Below are 21,060 nucleotides of genomic sequence, written 5' to 3'. Positions count from 1 at the left end.
TGTAATCGACTGAAGAAGCCTGTCGTGTAGGCGAAAAGTTTCAGCAATAAAAATACACAACTGTTGCATGTGCGTCTTATCAACTTGTCAGTATTTTGTGCCATTTTCGACATATTTTCTTATGGTTGAAGTCTTCCATTGTCACTAGCTTTACACTGCCCTTTCGGGTTCTTCTGGCTACCTTCTCTATCATATCACAATGTTTTTGTCATCTTACTCCTCTCTTGGTCTCCTGCTGTTTAGGGGTGGGTTGTATAATTGCTATCACCACCATGGGTCCCTTAGTTCTGTGTGTGTGTGCTACCTATATGTTGTTACAGAGATCGAGCCTAAGCCTCTGGTCCCACTTCTTTGGTGTGTGTGTGTGTGTGTGTGTGTGTGTGTGCTCACCTAGTTGAGGTTGCAGGGGTCGAGTCCAAGCTCCTGGCGTGTGTGTGTGTGTTTGATTAGGCACAGAATCTCTCGTACAGGAGCGGCAACAAGGTGACGGCTCTGCCAGAAGCACGAGCAACATGGAAGGGGGGGGGGTAGAGGGAGGCACAGTGCCAGAGAGCTTCAGTAACCAGCGATCACTAAGAGTGAACGTACGGCCACTGCGCCACCCACCGCCGCATACTGCCCAGTCATACCTGCGATATCTACGCCGTGAGTGACACCACACACGACACATTGCTACAGCACAAGATACGGCACCTGCACCTTGTAGAAACAATAGTATCGCAGAGCAGATCCTTAGGACTACGTCATGCACACTCTGCATAGAAAAAGCACCCTTACTAGAGTCCTAGTTCAGTCCCAGTACAAATAAATGACCCTAAATGTAATGTTTAAAAGTCACGATCCCTTTGTTCTCTGAGGATAAGCACAGCCACCAGAGGCCCCGTCCACAGCATAATGTATGCCCCGAAGCCCCGTCCACAGCATAATGTATGCCCTGAATCCCCTTCCACAGCTTAATGTACACCATGAAGCCCCGTCCACAGCATAATGTATGCCCTAAAACCCCGTCAACAGCATAATGTATGCCCTGAAGTCCCGTCCACAGGATAAAATACGCCGTGAAGCCCCATCCACAGCAAAATATATGCCCTGAAGCTCTGTCCACAGCATAATGTATGCCCTGAAGCCCTGTCCACAGCATAATGTATGCCCTGAAGCCCTGTCCACAACATAATGTGCACCATGAAACCCCATTCACAGCATAATGTATGCCCTAAAGCCCCATCCACAGCATAATATACGCCATGAAACCCCATCCACAGCATAATATACACCTTGAAACCCCATAAAAAGCATAATGTGTACCCTGAAACCCCGTCCATAGCATAATGTGTACCCTGAAACCCCGTCCACAGCATAATGTGTACCCTGAAACCCCGTCCACAGCATAATGTGTACCCTGAAACCCCGTCCACAGCATAATGTGTACCCTGAAACCCCGTCCACAGCATAATGTGTACCCTGAAACCCCGTCCACAGCATAATGTGTACCCTGAAACCCCGTCCACAGCATAATGTGTACCCTGAAACCCCGTCCAAAGCATAATGTGTACCCTAAAACCCCGTCCACAGCATAATGTACTCACGAAATCGTAATAACACGATTGCAAACAAACCACGGTACAGGCGGGGATTGAACTCGATGCAAGTGAGTCGTAAAATTCCAAACCGTGGCGTTAGCCACTAGGCCAGCTGGCTACAATAAGATTCACCCAACTAGGTACATTTATACATTATAGGAAGGTTAGCATAGGCACCACTGTGACCAAAAATGCAAGATTTTGCAAATGAATCTCTCGCCCAACGGCTAACTTGTCTGTCTGGAGTTTTACCACTCACTCGCCGCGAGTTCAAACCCCACCTGTACCTTGGTTTATTAGCTTAATGTCCGCCCTGATGCCCCATCCACAACATAATGCACGTCCTGAAACCCCAGCCACAGCATAATGCACACCCTGAAGCCGCGTCTACAGCATAATGTACGCCCTGGAGCCCCATCCACAGCATAATGCTCACCTTGAAGCTCCGTCTACAGCATAATGCACACCGTGAAGCCCCGTTCACAGCATAATGCACACACCAAGGGTCTATCTTCTGGTGTAAGCAACATCAGTGCCAAGCTCTGACAAATCTTTCATCACATTTACTTACTACAAGCTAGCACGCGGCATTTATTAAAACACTCGTAAAGCCATCTAAACTGCTGAAAAAAAATCTGCCAATAAAAAGAGGTATTACTGAGGTAATGTTTATCTATGGAAATAAAAGGCATTATTTTTCTATAAAATTTGGATGGCACACACACACATACACACACACATACACACACATACACACACACACACATGCACACACACACATACACACACACATACACACACACACATACACGAAACTAGAAACTAGAGAAAATGCAAAGGTTTGCAACAAGACTAGTCCCAGGGTTAAGAGGTATGTCCTACGAGGAGAGGTTAAGGGAAATCAACCTGACGACACTGGAGGACAGGAGAGATAGTGGGGACATGATAACGACATACAAAATACTGAGAGGAATTGACAAGGTGGACAAAGACAGGATGTTCCAGAGATTGGACACAGTAACAAGGGGACACACATAAGACTGCCATCCCCACGAGCCCCTTCGAGGCGGGGTAGATGGCAGACCAGAGGCCTAGCTTCTCCCTACGAGCCCCGTGAGGGCGGGGAATGTGGCTAGGCCTGGGGACACTTGGTCCCAAAGATGAGGAGGTACTTGTGCCTCCTCCCATGGGAGACTTAAGTCTCGACACTCCCTTGATAGGGAGCCAAGGCCGGGTCACCACTACTTGGAAAAGACCCGGGCCGGGAGAATACCGGCGAATAAAAAAAAAAAAAAAAAAAAAAAGGGGACACAGTTGGAAGTTGAAGACACAGATGAATCACAGGGATGTTAGGAAGTATTTTTTCAGCCACAGAGTAGTCAGTAAGTGGAATAGTTTGGGAAGCGATGTAGTGGAGGCAGGATCCATACATAGCTTTAAGCAGAGGTATGATAAAGCTCACGGTTCAGGGAGAGTGACCTAGTAGCGACCAGTGAAGAGGTGGGGCCAGGAGCTCAGACTCGACCCCTGCAACCTCAACTAGGTGAGTACAACTAGGTGAGCACACACACACACACACACACACACACACACACACACACACACACACACACACACAGCTCTTGAGAAACATAGATGATGCTACAGATAACTTTCCCTTGTTGGTCATGATACGAGAATTTGTAAGAACAATTACATACTTTCTTTTCCCCATTGTACTCGAAGCTGTTGGAAGACTATAAATTATTTATTTGTCTTAAGGTCCCAAGATATTGTGGTTGTGGACACACAGAGACGTCATCCTCTACATCTCAACCGTATGTGGTCAGGAAGTAAAGTCTGTGTGAATAATTCTCTCTCTCAACAGTTGGGGACACGAGTTAGGTACCATGTCTCATAGTTACGTACCAGGTCTCATAGTTCTAGACACTGCCAGGTAGGTCTCATAATTCTCTTAGAAAATGCCAGGTACCAGATCTCTTAATTCTCCTAGACTTCGATCCCCCAGGTTCTCCTTCGTCTCCCTGTCCCCATAGGCCCCAGGTCCACAAGGTCCACAAGGCCCACAAGGTCCACAAGGTCCACCAAGGCCAGCCCCCTTTAAAGTTTACTGTGACTTTCAAGACAGTACTGGTGCTCAGCGACTGTCGCCACAGAGGAGGGGGAGTGGTCCAGCGCCTGCATGGGCGCGGTCCAGCGTCTGCACGCACGCCCACCTGCAGCTGGGGAGGCTTGCCGAAACCTTGCCCACTTTGTGGTGTAGGTTTCTTTGTTATATTTAGCAAAGTGGTATACATGCCCATTGTGCTGCTGCATTGTTCAGTATGATAGTTACACAGCGACAATACAAGTTACCTACATTTTCATGTTATAATTATATCAAGACGGGTCTCATACCTGACGAAGAGGACTCTTGTCGGCATCATGAAGGACACTGCAGGGCGAACTGTCGAACCTGATGACGACTAAGAACGCCTCCACCGTCGACTCCTTTAGCGACGATGAGGCTGGCAAGATCGTCACTACATCGACTCTTAAGGTATTACAAGACCAAAACTTTGAAATAGTTCATCTCCGATTCTGAGAGCGAAGAAATTGATATTACCAGCTAATCAGCGAGCTACTTGAAAAATCTCATTAAAAACCGGCACGAATGGACTATGGCCGACATAACGAAATAGAAGTTCCATGTTCCCCAAGGAACTGCACGCTAGACTCTGTAACAGAACTGAAATACGCCTCTACTGTCTCATACATCTTTACACCCAACCTAGCCCAAGAATTTGTGAGGCGCTTCATCCACGACCAAGACAACTACGCCATCCTCACCTACCTACCAAAAGAAGTGTCCAAGAAACTCAAGACTGGGTCAGCCACCGCCAGTCCACCATAAAGACACAGCTCACCTTCACAACAGCACGCTGAACTCTTGCACCTGCCTGTTTTACCCATCTTTCTGCTGGTAATCAACACATCCCCGTTCGCTCAGCAGCTGGGTTAAGCCCTGGCTCTGTCCCTTCGACTGCAGCGTCTTCGATCAGAACCTGTTAGGTAAGACACATATGCAACAGTTAGGTATCTTTATTATGAAACGTTTCGCCTACACAGTAGGCTTCTTCAGTCAAGTACAGAAAAGTTGATAGAAGCAGAAGATACTTGAAGACGATGTAATCAGTCCATCACCCTTAAAGTTTTGAGGTGGTCAGTCCTTCAGTCTGGAGAAGAGCATTGTTCCATAGTATGAAACAATATTGTTTCATACTATGGAACAATGCTCTTCTCCAGACTGAGGGACTGACCACCTCAAAACTTTAAGGGTGATGGACTGATTACATCGTCTTCAAGTATCTTCTGCTTCTATCAACTTTTCTGTACTTGACTGAAGAAGCCTACTGTGTAGGCGAAACGTTTCATAATAAAGATACCTAACTGTTGCATATGTGTCTTACCTAACAACCTGTCGGTATTTTATACCATTTTAATGTTCGATCAGAACCTATTCTTCGACTATCCCCACTTCAAGACTCACCCCAAGGGGTATTTTCTGTACATACTGTAATGTGCTGTACTATGCTATACTGTAGGGAAGGAATGAAGAAAGTTTGGTTTGGATGGAGAAAGGGTTGTGAGAGGGTATAGAAGAAAGGCACGGAGGGAGCGAGGAAGGGAGAAATGGTAGGAAAGAGGGCGAGGCATCAAGGCAAGGGTAAACTTTACTCTGGATCATTAAAACAGACGAAAAGGGGCCAGGAATATATTTAGCCAAGTCTCCCCAACACCAGTAAGAGAGAACGGGGTTGTAAACAGTTTAATAACCGACGATAATAACAATTCATCATTTATCAAACTAAAATTCCACGAAGGTAATACTTACCAGAGGTCGTAAGAAAATCCATTACTTTAATGACACCGACCTACTTAAAGAGCTTCTCCAACCGCGTATAAGAAAAGTCTTACTTATATTGAAATACACATACCCGATGTTTTATAATAATAATAATAATAATAATAATAGAAATAATAATACCTTTATTTCTACAAGTACATGTACAAGGTATACAGTCCTAGCAGCTTGTTATGCAGAGCATTTTGGGTAAATTAGGTCACTTTTGTCCCCAGGATGCGACCCACGCCAGTCCACTAACACCCAGGTTTTTACCGATGGTTGAATATAGACAACCGGTGTAAAGAAACCTGCCCAATGTTTCTACCCTAGCCCGTTGCTGTGACACTCTTGCTTATGTAATTAGTTACCGGTGAGTATTTATACGTAAATTTAGGTTCATTAAGGTTAAAATAACGTAGACAAATCTTAAAAAAAATCAATAGACGTAAGTACATGCGTAGGATACTTCTTACGTCACATCCGGGGAAGTTATCACCCCCGCGGCCCGGTCCCAGACCAGGCCTCCTGGTGGATCAAGGTCTGAATAACCAGGCTGTTACTGCTGGATGCACGCAGTACAATGTACGAACCATAGCCCGGCTGGTTCGAAACTCATATGAGAAACTAGTCAAGATCCATCTTGAAGACAGCCAGAGGCTTGTTGGTAATTCCTCTTATTCATGGAGGGAGGGCGTTGATGAGTCGAGGACCTCTGACACTCGAGTTCTCTTAGTGTACTCGTCGTGCCCATGCTTCTTAGTGGAGGTATTAAGCACCGTTTACTGAGTCTCTTGTTATACGGAGGGATTTCAGTGTTCAGGTTTAGGATCAGTTACTTTAGGATTTTCCAGGTGTAAATTATGATACACATTTCCCACTTACGTTCCAAGGATACAGTTGAAGATGCTTCAAGTTCTCCCAGCAATTCAAATGTTTGATTAAATATATATAGGAACAGTGAAAATTTTCTTGAAATTTTCCAGCTGAGCAATCTTGCCTATCTTGACGGGGGACGTCAGTATACAGTAATACTCCAGCAAGCAAAGAACAAGCGACTTGAAGTGTATCAACACTGGCTTGGCATCTCTTGACTTGAAAGTTCTAGTTATCCAGTCTTTAATTTTCCTTGTGGTAGCAGTAACAAGATTGTTGTGATCCTTGAATGAGAGATCTTCTAACATCATTACTCCCAAGTTTGAGTTCGTCCTGTACTACGTTATACTCTTCATTCCATTCTTCCATAATGGGCAACTGAAATTTGTCTTCAGTGAACCTCAATGTTATTGTCTGAGGCCCGTTGGAAGACTTGATTTATATTTGCTTGATGATTCTCTGTGTCTATAGCTTTTGCAAAATAAGTCTTAGATGGGCTGTCTTCCAGTACATCCAAGACCGTACCGTAGGCGTCTAGCAAACGTCAAAGGTATTAGCGACTTGTTCTAAAAGCATCCTGCCCTGGACTGCGCAACTGTTGAGATTAACAATCTTGCTTCTCAAGACCCATTCGAAAATTTTGATATTGTGTGAGGTTAGCGCTATTTGCCTATAGTTTTCTTTGGCGATTTCTTTACTGCCACCTTCGTGGAGTGTGACAATGTTAGTAGTTCTCAAGGACTGAAGGATGACACCTATGTCTTACATCTGTAATGAATGTGGAGTTCCACGAGTCTGGACCTGAGACAGTGAACATGCAAACACTGCACACAGAATGAATAATGATTATTATTATATTATTATTATTATTATTATTATTATTATTATTATTATTATTATTATTATGTGACTTAGAAAAATCGTGCTATTTATTCAGCAAAAGGAATGGTGACAGGCTCGATTCCCCGTCTAGTAATCACCAGACAGAAAAATTCACAACCTAATTCCAGGAAGATATTGAGAAGATCCAGTAGTACATAATAGTGGAAGAGAGAGAGAGAGAGAGAGAGAGAGAGAGAGAGAGAGAGAGAGAGAGAGAGAGAGAGAGAGAGAGAGAGAGAGAGAGAGAGAGAGAGAGAGAGAGAGAGAGAGAGAAAATAACGAAGTGAAAGAGAGACAAAACATAGTAAAATCATTACCAGACTTAGTAACACTGAAAGAAATTAATAATAGACGACAAAGTGTGAACAACTAGGTCACAGTCACTCGACCTAGAATCTACGCGCTTACCCTAGTAGATCAGTAGAGCAGTAGAGCAGTAGAGCAGTAAGGGCTCGTGTTATAAGAGGGTCAGGGCGAGATGTATACTTCCACCTGCTGCCCACATAACAGCCGTCTTCAGTCAAATACATGTGAAAATAGCACCGGAGACAGTGGAAGTAATTTTGCAGTGGTCAGTCCCTCAGCCTTGATAGAGGTGGTCAGTACCTCAGCCTTGATAGAGGTGGTCAGTCTTTCAGCCTTGATAGAGGTGGTCAGTACCTCAGCCTTGATAGAGGTGGTCAGTCCCTCAGCCTTGATAGAGGTGGTCAGTCTTTCAGCCTTGATAGAGGTGGTCAGTACCTCAGCCTTGATAGAGGTGGTCAGTCCCTCAGCCTTGATAGAGGTGGTCAGTCTTTCAGCCTTGATAGAGGTGGTCAGTCCCTCAGCCTTGATAGAGGTGGTCAGTCTTTCAGCCTTGATAGAGGTGGTCAGTACCTCAGCCTTGATAGAGGTGGTCAGTCCCTCAGCCTTGATAGAGGTGGTCAGTCTTTCAGCCTTGATAGAGGTGGTCAGTACCTCAGCCTTGATAGAGGTGGTCAGTCCCTCAGCCTTGATAGAGGTGGTCAGTCTTTCAGCCTTGATAGAGGTGGTCAGTCCCTCAGCCTTGATAGAGGTGGTCAGTCCCTCAGCCTTGATAGAGGTGGTCAGTCCCTCAGCCTTGATAGAGGTGGTCAGTCCCTCAGCCTTGATAGAGGTGGTCAGTCCCTCAGCCATGATAGAGGTGGTCAGTCCCTCAGCCATGATAGAGGTGGTCAGTCCCTCAGCCATGATAGAGGTGGTCAGTCCCTCAGCCTTGATAGAAGTGGTCAGTCCCTCAGCCTTGATAGAGGTGGTCAGTCCCTCAGCCTTGATAGAGGTGGTCAGTCCCTCAGCCTTGATAGAGGTGGTCAGTCTTTCAGCATGAGGGACTGATCATCTGGCTTCCTAACCTGGTTTGCTAGCCTGGCTTCCTAACCTGGTTTGCTAGCCTGGCTTCCTAACCTGGTTTGCTAGCCTGGCTTCCTAACCTGGTTTGCTAGCCTGGCTTCCTAACCTGGTTTGCTAGCCTGGCTTCCTAACCTGGTTTGCTAGCCTGGCTTCCTAACCTGGTTTGCTAGCCTGGCTTCCTAACCTGGTTTGCTAGCCTGGCTTCCTAACCTGGTTTGCTAGCCTGGCTTCCTAACCTGGTTTGCTAGCCTGGCTTCCTAACCTGGTTTGCTAGCCTGGCTTCCTAACCTGGTTTGCTAGCCTGGCTTCCTAACCTGGTTTGCTAGCCTGGCTTCCTAACCTGGTTTGCTAGCCTGGCTTCCTAACCTGGTTTGCTAGCCTGGCTTCCTAACCTGGTTTGCTAGCCTGGCTTCCTAACCTGGTTTGCTAGCCTGGCTTCCTAACCTGGTTTGCTAGCCTGGTTTCCTAACCTGGTTTGCTAGCCTGGCTTCCTAACCTGGTTTGCTAGCCTGGCTTCCTAACTTGGTTTGCTAGCCTGGCTTCCTAACCTGGTTTGCTAGCCTGGCTTCCTAACCTGGTTTGCTAGCCTGGCTTCCTAACCTGGTTTGCTAGCTTGGCTTCCTAACCTGGTTTGCTAGCCTGGCTTCCTAACCTGGTTTGCTAGCCTGGCTTCCTAACCTGGTTTGCTAGCCTGGCTTCCTAACCTGGTTTGCTAGCCTGGCTTCCTAACCTGGTTTGCTAGCTTGGCTTCCTAACCTGGTTTGCTAGCCTGGCTTCCTAACCTGGTTTGCTAGCCTGGCTTCCTAACCTGGTTTGCTAGCCTGGCTTCCTAACCTGGTTTGCTAGCCTGGCTTACTAACCTGGTTTGCTAGCCTGGCTTCCTAACCTGGTTTGCTAGCCTGGCTTCCTAACTTGGTTTGCTAGCCTGGCTTCCTAACTTGGTTTGCTAGCCTGGCTTCCTAACTTGGTTTGCTAGCCTGGCTTCCTAACTTGGTTTGCTAGCCTGGCTTCCTAACTTGGTTTGCTAGCCTGGCTTCCTAACCTGGTTTGCTAGCCTGGCTTCCTAACTTGGTTTGCTAGCCTGGCTTCCTAACCTGGTTTGCTAACCTGGCTTCCTAACTTGGTTTGCTAGCCTGGCTTACTAACCTGGTTTGCTAGCCTGGCTTCCTAACTTGGTTTGCTAGCCTGGCTTCCTAACTTGGTTTGCTAGCCTGGCTTCCTAACTTGGTTTGCTAGCCTGGCTTCCTAACTTGGTTCGCTAGCCTGGCTTCCTAACTTGGTTTGCTAGCCTTGTTTCCTAACCTGGTTTGCTAGCCTGGCTTCACAATACGAGACAGACCAAGACCAAAGGAAGAAAGACGGTCATTGAGACGCCAACACAAGTATCGACCATGTCCACGATAATCACCTCAGACCCCTATACCCCCAACATCCACCACCACCACCACCACCTCCACCACGGCTCCACCACCATCATCACAACCCCAACCACCATAGCCTCCACCACCACTAATATATATATATATATATATATATATATATATATATATATATATATATATATATATATATATATATTAGGAGGGGTGTTAATGTTGCAGTTTAAAAACTGTAGTGTAAAGCACCCTTCTGGCAAGACAGTGGAGTGAATAATGGTGAAAGTTTTTCTTTTTTGGGCCACCCTGCCTTGGTGGGAATCGGCCAGTGTGATAATAATAATAAAAAAAATGCTAACCCAGACCTCTAATAGGGCAGTGGTTCGTACGTCGGTTTACGTGCGGCCATCATTAACAGCCTGGTTGATCAAGCCCTGATCCACCTCGAGGCCTGGTCATAGACCTTGATCGCAGGTGCGTTGATGCCCGAATCTCTTAATTTCTGGGTTGCAAATTGTTCCTGCCACGGTATTGCGACTAAACTTGCAGCTTAATACTGAACTGTGTGCTTGCATTGCATTGTATTATTGCAAATGTTCGTTGCGATCTATAGAAATGCACGAACTCGCCGCCCGGAGGCATTCCATACCTGGGTTGAAGAATGGAACTGCCGGGTTCGATAGACACATTCCGGAACAGCTGTAATGTCTACAGGCAATCACCCCGTGGAATGCAAACGCCTCATGACCTGCTAACATTCATTCCTCTTAAGGTAATGCTCCTGACGTCATAAATGGATTCATATAACTCGGAAGTTGGTTCGTGGCTTTACAAAGCGGGTTCGTAGCGTCCCGAAATGGGTTTGTATCGTTCGAAAACAGGAAAGAATGAAAAGGCTCAAGACCGTGACTGGAACAATACACAGATAATCCACACATATGAGAATGAAACGTATGACGACGTTTCGGTCCCGACTTGAATCATTAACTAGTCAGTGGTCCAAATCGGGCCGAAGTGGGTTGTTTGTATATTGTTTGAATATAGGTTTATGACGTCCAGATGGATTTATATCTTTTAAACGGGGTCCGTGTTGTCCAGAATGAGTTCCTGGTATCCTAAAATGGATCTGTGGACACCGAAAATGAGTTTGTGTGTAAAAACGGTCTTACTGCGACCAAAATGGTTTCAAGGCGTCCTAAAACGGGTTCGTGACTCCTCGTAAAAGGCGTATGTCCACAACGCCTTCCGTGATACAGTTCTCTTGTTTTGTGATTACTGTAGCCTGAGCCATGCCAGCCAGGGCACCCCAGGTCGATGCCCCTCAAATCGACTGTTCGGGAAGATGGTAATCTTGGTGTGGACGTGCTTCAGTGGTTCCGGCATGGCCAGGACCCAACACTACCACTTGAGCGACTAGTACACTGGAGTATACCTGGAGTATACTTGGAGAGGGTTTCGGGGGTCAACGACCCCGCGGTCCGGTGGCCACCATATGCTCATCTACGTAATGCAGTAAGGAGATTCAATCTCCAGAAATTATAAATATCTTATTACCGCTAAAAACGTTTATCATTATTGTATTACAGCCTCGTGAAACAGCAGTTCACTCACCTATGAGGTGCAAAATGTGGCTACAATATCAAAATTACAGATATTAACAACGAAGTATTCTGCCACATCCTGCAGTGTTTTCAAGGAGGTGTTTCTGAAAGACTGGATGACTGGACGCTGCAACACAGTAAAAACTATGGAAAATTTTGAAAATCAAAAACGAAGCCTTAATTAAGAATTATTCTCGGCTGTCTTTAAATCACTAATATACTTAGTATGAGGAATGAATTAGATGCCCCTATCTCTGCACACATGTATGACACTGTCGTTGTTTACACACACAAGTGTATGACCCTGTCTCTGTCCACACGCAAGTATATGGTCCTGTCTTTGTCCACACACTAGTGTACCTTCCCGTCTGTGTCCATACATCAGTGTATGACCCTGTCTCTGACCACGCACTCTACATTTCATGTTACTGGCATCTCTACACAAACAGTACTGCCAGAGATACTTATAACCTGGTCTTAATCTGGTAGCAACAACATAAATAACAAAAAGGCACAATACCGTGACTGGAACGATACACAAATAACCCGCACATAAAAGAGAGGAGCTTACGACGACGTTTCGGTCCGACTTGGACCATTTACAAATTTGTGTATAGCAACAACATCTTGCAGTCTACTGACCTTGATACATTCTCCACAGACATGTTTAACTGACATATTTTATTATGACGGTCAATTGATCTTTTAGTTCTTGTTTCTACTGTTCTATTTTCTTCAAATTCGGTTGCTAGTTCTTTCTAAATTTGTTTTTAAACTTCTGTTTGAGGAACGTACATTATAGACGACATTCTTTTGGTTTAATGTTAGGTGGGATGGAATGGGATCACCTGCTGCCATCTTGATGGAGTGGGATCACCTGCTGCCATCTTGATGGAGTGGGATCACCTGCTGCCATCTTGATGGAGTGGGATCACCTGCTGCCATCTTGATGGAGTGGGATCACATGCTGCCATCTTGATGGAGTGGGATCACATTCTGCCATCTTGATGGAGTGGGATCACATTCTGCCATCTTGATGGACTGGGATCATCTGCTGCCATCTTGATGGAGTGGGATCACATGCTGCCATCTTGATGGAGTGGGATCACATGCTGCCATCTTGATGGAGTGGGATCACATGCTGCCATCTTGATGGAGTGGGATCACATGCTGCCATCTTGATGGAGTGGGATCACATGCTGCCATCTTGATGGAGTGGGATCACATGCTGCCATCTTGATGGAGTGGGATCACATGCTGCCATCTTGATGGAATGGGATCACCTGCTGCCATCTTGATGGAGTGGGATCACATGCTGCCATCTTGATGGAGTGGGATCACATGCTGCCATCTTGATGGAATGGGATCACCTGCTGCCATCTTGATGGAGTGGGATCACCTGCTGCCATCTTGATGGACTGGGATCATCTGCTGCCATCTTGATGGAGTGGAATCACATGCTGCCATCTTGATGGAGTGGGATCACCTGCTGCCATCTTGATGGAGTGGGATCACCTGCTGCCATCTTGATGGAGTGGGATCACATTCTGCCATCTTGATGGACTGGGATCATCTGCTGCCATCTTGATGGAGTGGGATCACCTGCTGCCATCTTGATGGAGTGGGATCACATTCTGCCATCTTGATGGACTGGGATCATCTGCTGCCATCTTGATGGAGTGGGATCACCTGCTGCCATCTTGATGGACTGGGATCATCTGCTGCCATCTTGATGGAGTGGGATCACATGCTGCCATCTTGATGGACTGGGATCATCTGCTGCCATCTTGATGGAGTGGGATCACGTGGAGATGATGGGGGTGCTTCCTTCACCTGCTGCTATCTTCACCTGATAGTTAACAGGAACCTGGGTGTTAGTTCCCTTACACCTGCTGCCCGTCTTCACCTAGCAGTAATTAGGAACCTAAGAGTAACGGGCTCTGAAACCAGACCTGCTCCCCCCAACAACTACAAACAGTCGCACTGGGATGGCCCAGTAGTGGAGAATATAGCCTCAACAATGCTTCAGAGTATGCCAGGGAAGGATAGAGCCCTCCTCCTGGCAGTGAGAGCTCCTCATGTAGGGGACTTTCTGTTGGCCGTTCCCAATTCCAGCCTTGGGAACGGCCCGTCTTTACCTAGCAGTACTCACCTAATTGTCTTCACCTGGGAGTAGTTAGGAACTTTAGTATTAACTAATTGTTGTAGGCAGAGGACCAAATGACAACAGTGAAATTAAGTCTTCTTGCCTTTCTTGGGTTATCCTGGGTTACTAGCCCTTCACTTGGGCTGAATGACGTGAGGGTGGGCCTGAGCGGGCGGGCGTGGGCGGGAATGGGCATATCGTAACATCAGAATTCAGAAAAAAAAAACACGGCAGGATGAATATTGACTTACCAGAGAGTTAAATCAATGGTCCATCCCTTGACTCAATGACCTGAACGTGAGTTTGCATATATCTAGAAGTGAAAGAATCCAAGTTCGAATCCTGGGCGAGGAGACGTATGGGTGAAGTGAGTTTTAGGGTTCGCTTGTCATGGGTACCTATTTGTTAGTAGACTGTTGTGGGTCACAACGGAAATAAGCCACACTGCTTGGCTTTCTTGAGTTATCCTGTGTTATTAACCCTCTTAAGTTATTTTATCTTAACATTGTTGTCTTATTGCTGTCTACTAACTAGCCTCACTATAAAGAAAGTTTTGCTTTTTTCTTCCATCTAAACCACGAAGTGAAAATGAAAGCTAAATGGCTTTACCGTCCCTCCTGAACCATTTATCACGTCTTCTTTTATGCCTCCAAAGATTCCAGTTCCGTAAACGACACCTGGAACGCCCAGGACCCCTCCCATCCTCACCAGACCACAGAGTAATGGTCCGGGACCAATTATCCAAGTGTAATTACGTCCCATGGCTGTGCTTAGGGTTACTTGTGTCGCCTGTCTGATGGCTGACACGCACGAGAGAGCACTGTCTGATGAATCTACCTGGAGTCTACCTGGAGGGTATTCCGGGGATCAACGCCCCCGCGGCCAGGTCCACGACCAGGCCTCCCGGTTGATCAGAGCCTGATCAATCAGGCTGTTACTACTGGCCGCACGTAGTCCAACGTACGAACCACAGCCCGGCTGATCCAACACCTGACAATACCTCCCAGTACCTCAAAATACCTTACAATAAATCACAATACGTCACAACGTCAACATACAGTGGGTGGAACAACTCGCCTCTAACCCACCAAGAAGAAGTATATATATTGGTAGAATTACCGACAATATGTAAAGTAAAAGGACACAACTGCAACTAATGTGACATTTTATTGTGGCAACGTTTCGCCCTCCAGGAGCTTTATCAAGCCGTTACAAACAATACATGGGTACAGAGGGTATATACAGGCTTAGAGTGAGGTGCCATATTAGTGGTAGTAGTAGTAGTAGTAGTAGTAGTAGTAGTAGTAGTAGTAGTAGTAGTAGTAGTAGTGATATAAGTTGTAGTAGTTGTAGTAGTAGTAGTAGTAGTAGTAGTAGTGATATAAGTTGTAGTAGTAGTAGTAGTAGTAGTAGTAGTGATATAAGTTGTAGTAGTAGTAGTAGTAGTAGTAGTAGTGATATAAGTTGTAGTAGTAGTAGTAGTAGTGATATAAGTTGTAGTAGTAGTAGTAGTAGTAGTAATACAATATGGTAGAACAATTAACTTGCACATGAGTAAAAGGATATAAAAACTATTACTTGGGTAACATAAAAATAGTGGATAGAAGCGGAAGATACTTGAAGACGATGTAATCAGTCCATTACCCTTAAAGTTTTGAGGTGGTCAGTCCCTCAGTCTGGAGAAGAGCATTGTTCCGTTGTCTGAAACAATATTGATATTGTTTCAGACAACGGAACAATGCTCTTCTCCAGACTTCAAGTATCTTCCGCTTCTATCAACTTTTCTGTACTCGACTGAAGAAGCCTACTGTGTAGGCGAAACGTTTCGAAATAAAGATACCTAACTGTTGCATATGTGTCTTACCTAACAATCTGTCGGTATTTTATACCATTTTAATGTTCAACATAAAAATAGGTTAGACAAATATTTCTATTGGAGGCTGGATAGAGAAGGTCTGTTTCAGTGTTCATCCTCTGTAATGTGCTTTGTGTAGTATTAACAGGAAAGACTATGTGATGGCAGGGTTTACTGTTTTCAAGAGGATTCTTGCTGAGACTTCAGAGATGGTGAAGCTGCCTTTGTTTTGTTTAATTGTATTAATTGTTTGTAACGGCTTGACAAAGCTCCTGGAGAGCGAAACGTTGCCACAATAAAATGTCACATTAGTTGCACTTGTGTCCTTTTACTTTACAAGTGGAAAGTGGATGATGTGTGGGTCCATCCTGAGCCATTGTTAGGACGCAACAATGATCTCGGATCAGAATTAAAGGATTGCCACAGGGTGGCCTAAGACTGATTCAGACCGACAATGTTTGAAGCATAGGAGATCAAACAAGTGCTGAAAGAGTGTGAGATATTATAAAGACAGTGTCTCCTCCAAGACACAAACAAGAAGAGTAAAGTTATATTTGTACTCCGTGTCTCTTTAAGTAGATGACGAGAGGTCTGCTTAGAAAGGAACTTTGAACGTGTGAAGTCTAAGTCTGCTTTACTGTGTCTTTGTCTACACTCAGCAGGCACACACAAATACAGCAGACAAACATACAGAGCAGACACCCACACAGCAAATCCTCCCCCACACACACATACACGAGCGCGCGCATGCAACTAAAACATCTACACAGTAGAAACACCCACACAGCAGACACACACCCACACAGCAGACACACCCACACAGCAGACACACCCACACAGCAGACACACCCACACAGCAGACACAGAGCCATGCCGGCGCCAGTAAATCATTCCACATACCTGGGTTTTCCTGTGTGTCACACACTCCAGGTCTGCCATTGATTAAGTAGCTACGGTACTCCCCTCAGTCTTCCCTCAGTTACCTCTCATTTCATTCATCCCTTCTGCTTGTCTATCCTTGTCTCATATACATAGATAATACACGATAGTCCTCAACAGTCCCCATTCTAGGTAGCACATTGTTCCTCTCGGTAAATAACATCGATGTGGACTCACATGTCTTCTATCTGTCTTACCCATGTATACGCATTTTCCCTTCTTGTCCCTTCACTCATTTTTAGTATTCTCTATCCTTTCTCTTCCTCTTCTCATTCACCCCTTCCATGTCTTACTATTTCCCTTATCGTGTCAACAATAACAGAATTAATAGTCTCAGTGTGCCACTTTCTCTTACATAAACATCGAATCTTTCTTGGTAATTGTCAATTTTCTTGATACATTATTTATGTTGTATGTTTATAACGTAAATAATGTTGATTGCTCGCCACCAGATTTTTTCAATCTTCAGTGGATTAAGTATCCTCAGTGTGCTCTCTCAACTCTTGTTTCTAATAGTTAGAAATATAACCATAATTTTTAAACGGGTGGAGGGGTTAGCCAGTGGAAGGCCTGAAAGCTACAGCGGCGGGTTATCATATGAATTAAGACCCGCGTCAGGAAACACTTGTCCTGTTTCCTGACGAACCTTACGTCCGAATTCTTTTTTTTTGTCAGTTTTGAGGCGCATTTTACGGCCATGGTTTTGAGTTCTAGTGTTTTAACTGGTGTTTTATAGGTGTGGACACGGCGGGTGTATATTCTAAGGTACAGTTATATAATGAAAATTAACAGTTTACTACACACACACACACACACACACACAGCTAGCGACCACGTGGTTCTGTGCTTTGAATACATAGTAGAGCTGCAAGTGGAGAGAATAACAGGAGTAGAATGGGAAAAGCCTGACTATAAAAGAGGGGACTACATAGGGTTGAAGAACTTCCTGCGGGAGGTCCAGTGGGACAGAGAACTGGCAGGAAAGCCAGTAAATGAAATGATGGAATATGTAGCAACAAAATGCAAGGAGGCAGTGGAAAGGTTCATTCCCAAGGGCAACAGTAACAACGGGAAGACCAGAACAAGCCCCTGGTTCACCCGACGGTGTAAGGAGGCAAAAACAAAGTGCAATAGAGAATGGAAAAAGTACAGAAGGCAGAGAACACACGAAAATAGGGAGATCAGTCGCAGAGCCAGGAATGAGTACGCACAGGTAAGGAGGGAGGCCCAGCGACAGTATGAAAATAACATAGCATCCAGAATCAAGACAGACCCGAAACTGTTGTATAGCCACATCAGGAGGAAGACAACAGTCAAAGACCAGGTGATCAGATTAAGGACAGAAGGTGGAGAACTCACAAGAAATGATCAGGAGGTATGTGAGGAGCTGAACAGGAGATTTAAGGAAGTTTTTACAGTAGATACAGGAAGGGCTGTGGGAAGACAGAACAGAAGGGAACATCAAGAGGGAATATACCAACAAGTGTTGGATGACATACGAACAACTGAGGAGGAGGTGAAGAAGCTCTTAAGTGACCTTGACACCTCAAAGGCGATGGGACCGGACAACATCTCCCCATGGGTCCTTAGAGAAGGAGCAGAGATGCTGTGTGTGCCTCTAACCACAATCTTCAACACATCCCTTGAAACTGGGCAACTACCTGAGAAATGGAAGACAGCTAATGTAGTCCCCATATTTAAGAAAGGAAACAGAAACGAGGCACTAAACTACAGACCTGTGTCTCTGACATGTATTGTGTGCAAAGTCATGGAGAAGATTATCAGGAGGAGAGTGGTCGAACACCTGGAAAGGAACAAGATTATAAATGAAAACCAGCATGGGTTCATGGAAGGCAAATCTTGTATCACAAACCTCCTGGAGTTTTATGACAAGGTAACAGAAGTAAGACATGAGAGAGAGGGTTGGGTAGATTGCGTTTTCCTAGACTGCAGGAAGGCCTTTGACACAGTTCCCCACAAGAGATTAGTGCAGAAGCTGGAGGATCAGGCACACGTAAAAGGAAGGGCACTGCAATGGATAAGGGAATACCTGACAGGGAGGCAGCAACGAGTCATGGTACGTGAAGAGGTATCACAGTGGGCGCCTGTTACGAGCGGGGTCCCACAGGGGTCAGTTCTAGGACCAGTGCTATTTTTGATATATGTGAACGACATGATGGAAGGAATAGACTCTGAAGTGTCCCTGTTCGCAGATGACGTGAAGTTGATGAGAAGAATTAAATCGGACGAGGATGAGGCAGGACTGCAAAGAGACCTGGAGAGGCTGAACATGTGGTCCAGTAACTGGCTTCTCGAATTCAATCCAGCCAAATGCAAAGTCATGAAGATTGGGGAGGGGCAAAGAAGACCGCAGACAGAGTATAGGCTAGGTGGACAAAGACTACAGACCTCACTCAGGGAGAAAGACCTTGGGGTGACCATAACACCGAGCACATCACCGGAGGCACACATCAACCAAATAACCGCTGCAGCATACGGGCGCCTGGCAAGCCTGAGAATAGCGTTCCGATACCTTAATAAGGAATCGTTCAAGACACTGTACACTGTGTATGTTAGGCCCATACTGGAGTATGCAGCACCAGTCTGGAACCCACACCTGGTCAAGCACGTCAAGAAGTTAGAGAAAGTACAAAGGTTTGCAACAAGGCTAGTCCCAGAGCTCAAGGGAATGTCGTACGAGGAAAGGTTAAGGGAAATCGGACTGACGACACTGGAGGACAGAAGGGTCAGGGGAGACATGATAACGACATACAAGATACTGCGGGGAATAGACAAGGTGGACAGAGATAGGATGTTCCAGAGAGGGGACACAGGGACAAGGGGTCACAACTGGAAGCTGAAGACTCAGACGAGTCACAGGGACGTTAGGAAGTATTTCTTCAGTCATAGAGTTGTCAGCAAGTGGAATAGCCTAGCAAGTGAAGTAGTGGAGGCAGGAACCATACATAGTTTTAAGAAGAGGTATGACAAAGCTCAGGAAGCAGAGAGAGAGAGGATCCAGTAGCGATCAGTGAAGAGGCGGGGCCAGGAGCTGAGTCTCGACCCCTGCAACCACAATTAGGTGAGTACAATTAGGTGAGTACACACACACACACACACACGCACACCCTGACTCCTCACTACAACGATGATTTAGTAATGGTTATTGACTCTTCCACAATGCCTCCCTCCCTCCCTCCTTCCCTCCCTCCTTCCCTCCCTCCTTCCCTCCCTCCCTCCCTCCCTTCTTCCCTCTCCTCCTTCCACATATTCAACAGCTGTGATCCGGTTTGGGGCTGCCTTGCAAAATGCATGCATAGCAACGAATGCAACACACTTAGTCAGAAGTACATACATACCACTATGTAAAAGTCTGAGCACAGCTCAGACCTTTACAACACAATTGTCCTCAAAGATTTGCTAAGTTACACCATGAATTAAGGAAAGATCCTGGACTTCACCTTACGAAACAGACAAAGCGAATTTAGTTTAAGTTAGTTTAATATGTTTATTATGCACGCCATACCCATCCTGTGGGCGGTAGTCAAAAGATTACAGAGGTACATAATGGGTCCAGGGACTGGGCCTCAAAGTTTTGATAACTGAGCAAGTTACAGAGGTAATGAATTCACAATTTACAAAGGTAATGAACTCACAATTTACAAAGGTAATGAACTCCAGGTAGGTCTAGTCACAATCATGACAAGTTACAAAGGTATTTACAGATTACAGAGGTACATAATGGGTCCAGGGACCGGGCTCCAAAGTTTTGATAGCTGAACTAGGTACAAAGGTAATGAACTCACAAGTTACAAAGGTAAATGCAATAGTAATTATGGACACGGTAGATTATAGGGGAAAAATGAACATGTCATTAGAAGACTGAGATACTTATGTGCCTCTTAACTCTTCAAAAGGGGATTAAATGGCACGCAGATGCGTAGTGGTATTGTTTTTGTCACTAATACGTAGAAGTATGTTAAATAAGCGCATTACTTCCGTGTGGAAGAGGATCATTAAATAAAGGAGGATCAGAAAAATGGAAGAAAATCAGACAACCAAAGAGGATTAGAAAATAAGAGTATCAGGAAGCAAAAGAGGATCAAAAGAATAAAAGATCAGAAGAAAGAGGCTAAGATAAGATTCTGTTTGGATTTTTAGCCAAGAGGCTTAGCCATCCAGGATAATCCAGGGTAAGGAAGGTTAGCCATCCAGGATAATCCAGGGTAGGGAGGGTTAGCCATCCAGGATAATCCAGGGTAAGGAAGGTTAGCCATCCAGGATAATCCAGGGTAGGGAGGGTTAGCCATCCAGGATAACCCAGGGTAGGGAGGGTTAGCCATCCAGGATAATCCAAGAAAATCTGTGGGTCATCGATGACTGTGTCTTATTTCCATTGTGGTCATTCAATCTTGTCCCCAGGATGCCACCCACACCAATAGACTAACACCCAGGTATCTACTTACTGCTAGGTGAACAATAACAACAAGTGTAAGGTGACTAACACCAGGTACCTACTTACTGCTAGGTGAACAATAACAAGTGTAAGGTGAC

General features: G+C 45.4%; 1 protein-coding gene across 1 annotated transcript in view; it reads left to right on the top strand.

The window, feature by feature from the left end:
- Window positions 1–614: 614 nt before the first annotated feature.
- LOC128699978 (uncharacterized) overlaps window positions 615–21,060 on the top strand; it is a 128,886-nt gene continuing 108,440 nt past the window's right edge. The window contains exon 1 of the mRNA XM_053792835.2: window positions 615–645. The gene's annotated coding sequence lies outside the window, so the exon portion shown is untranslated. The remainder of the gene's footprint in view (window positions 646–21,060) is intronic.

Source organism: Cherax quadricarinatus, chromosome 64, assembly GCF_038502225.1.
Source record: "Cherax quadricarinatus isolate ZL_2023a chromosome 64, ASM3850222v1, whole genome shotgun sequence".
Taxonomy (NCBI): Eukaryota; Metazoa; Arthropoda; class Malacostraca; order Decapoda; family Parastacidae; genus Cherax; species Cherax quadricarinatus.
Note: the sequence above shows the minus strand (reverse complement) of the source record. Positions and strands in the feature narration are given on the sequence as shown.